Raw genomic sequence first — 2,555 nt, 5'->3', positions numbered from 1 at the left:
CATCCATCCATCCATCCATCCATCCATCCATCCATCCATCCATCCATCCATCCATCCATCCATCCATCCATCCATCCATCCATCCATCCATCTCCCTCAATCTCTCCCTTTCTCCATACAGGCTAACGTTTGATTGTTTATGCTTTCTTTACTTCCCCTGTGGTGCAAGCACAGGGTGTCTGTTATGCACCTTAAGCAAGCATGCACGTTTTCTGCTGCTTGCACGGTGCAGAGATGCAGGGGAAACGGCATCTGATGGGGGAACTTCATACAGAAAAGCAGGCAGCAAACATTAATTTTGGTCTCAAAAAGATAATCAGATAATCCTTTGTGTGACACACAGTAGAGACACACCTCACCTCATAAAGTTGAACAAAAATGCATTACTTTGTGACATTTTGGTGTTTTTGGGTATATTTTATAAATGAGAGTTTCAAACAATGAATGTATTTACAAAAACAATCCTCACAGCAAGATGTCACCATTAGTTATTTTCAGTTTATTTCAATAGCTCCAGTTCACATCATGTTATCTCAGGTGACATGAGACGGTTTAACCAGAATGGACTGTTTAATCATAATGTTTTATTGCTACGAATGAATTCTCTGCTGATTAGAAGGTAATTTTTCCACAAACATGCTTCTAAAAAGATTCTTTGTCTTACAGCACCACTTACATATTTGCTATGCCTTAGTTGATGTTTATATATTTATTTATCCATTTATTTATCTATTCATATTCATTTATATATTGATATATTTATGAATTAATTCCTATTTATTTAGTTGCGGTTCAATGAGCCACAGCTGTTGCTATTCGTCCTGGAGTCCATTAGGAAACATGGTGTTCAATGAAAACAGTCCTTTATTCAAACAACCGCACCATTGTTCCTACTGATCCATTAATGCTAGATTAGAGTGAAGGACTAATAGTTGTCAGTTTAGGTGGAGGACCGAGTCTCAGTAGGTGAGGCATTATACCATTTCTATAGAAAGGATCCTGCATTGCTTCTTCGTATTTTCTTTGGTTATAATAATGTTGCTTGTCCCATAATGTTCTTTAACAAACATCTGAGATCTTTACAGGAAACTGCCTTAATACATTACAGTATACACAGATTATGTCACTTCACTATTAAGTCACTTCAAAAGAGACTTTGTTGTTTATGAACAATCCCTTGACAATATTAAAAACTTGCCGAAATATATTTTAATGTGTTTGTTAAATGAAAACAAGGACTTGTTTTTAAAAGCCTTACTGAACATGATTTCAAAAGGTATAATTAAATAAAAGTATGTCCACCCATCTGGTTTGATGTATGAACCTATAATTCATCCACTGTATCTTTCCAGGCAGTGATTCAAAAGTTTTAAATCAAATGTTTCTGTACCTTTTTTGTTTTGCGGAGGGGGAAATGATGAAGTCTGCTGGGTGTTGATGTATTCAGGAGCAGCGGCGTGGCTGAGGGTCTGAAGGGCTGTTCCCATGTCATTCTGAAACCCTGAGTTGTCATAGACATGTTGGTTTTCCTGGAAATAAAGGAAAACATGGAGTTATAACTTGATCAGAACATATCTAAATAACTTCAGTCATATGTCTGATGCTACTTTGATGTAAAACTTACCTGATTAGAAAACATGAGGAAACTTGTTTCACTGTCCAGGAGAAACCCTGCTAGACCTGTAGGAAGTCTGAGGACGTTACATGAAACATCAGCTTCATAAGCCAAACCTTTGCATCGTGGATCAACCAGTTACTGATAATTCATTTCTCACCAATAACTGGTTGATCCACTAACGGTAATTACCTGAAACTCCCCAGAGATAAATGAATCCAAACTTACTGACTGCTCTTGATTTAAGGTCCTCCTGTTTTAGAATGTAAAAGATTCAAACTTATTTAAAAAAAAAAGTGCTTTAAATTCTCTCAGTGCTCGCTGTGTCTTCCCTTCAGCTCTGTTGTCGCAGGGTCGGTCCCCTTTACTACTGTAGGAGCTGGAACCACACCTTTTTTCTCCACTGTGCACACAAATCAGTCTGACGTCCAACCCAGGTCATTACAACACCCGGGGAAATAAATAATCACATAAACGAATGTGGGAAGGAAGTTATATTAAGAAGTATCAATGCTTTTGTTCTGAACTGATAGGTGAAGGGAATGGGTTAAAACCTTGATGGTAATAATTCTGTTGTTTCTCAGAGGAGGCCGGACGTCATAGTAAAATACAAATAATGGATATGATTAGGTCTAAAAGCTTGATTTGACATGGATTGTTTTTACCTGTGCGCTTAAAATAAGCATGTGACTAAGTTCAAAATTCCCTGGTGGACTAAAGGGCTTTTGGATCAAGTTAAAGTTTAACTCGGTGTTTAAATGGGATAAAGAGGAAAATAAAAGCAGTCATGAAAGGCTAAAGAGCAAATAGTTCCACCTGCTTTGTGGTCAGAACTGGGTTTGCTTTTAGAAATGACGTCAAACAAAACAAAAACACTTTTAACACAGGGTTATTTTTTTATGGCTTTATTGTTTCTTCTAATGGAAAAACATTTTTTTTT

At 36.9% G+C, this 2,555-nt stretch overlaps 1 long non-coding RNA gene across 1 annotated transcript; it reads right to left on the bottom strand.

Annotated features, from left to right (window-relative positions):
- Positions 1-1,382: 1,382 nt before the first annotated feature.
- On the bottom strand, positions 1,383-2,098 carry LOC107081418. The gene is made up of 3 exons (XR_001481071.1): positions 1,844-2,098; positions 1,625-1,691; positions 1,383-1,529 (listed from the first exon to the last, which is right to left on the bottom strand). It is a non-coding gene; the product is annotated as an uncharacterized LOC107081418 (long non-coding RNA).
- Positions 2,099-2,555: the final 457 nt, after the last annotated feature.

The sequence above is a fragment of the Cyprinodon variegatus genome, unplaced genomic scaffold (assembly GCF_000732505.1).
Source record: "Cyprinodon variegatus isolate N-32 unplaced genomic scaffold, C_variegatus-1.0 Scaffold4824, whole genome shotgun sequence".
In the NCBI taxonomy this organism is placed as follows: Eukaryota; Metazoa; Chordata; class Actinopteri; order Cyprinodontiformes; family Cyprinodontidae; genus Cyprinodon; species Cyprinodon variegatus.
Note: the sequence above shows the minus strand (reverse complement) of the source record. Positions and strands in the feature narration are given on the sequence as shown.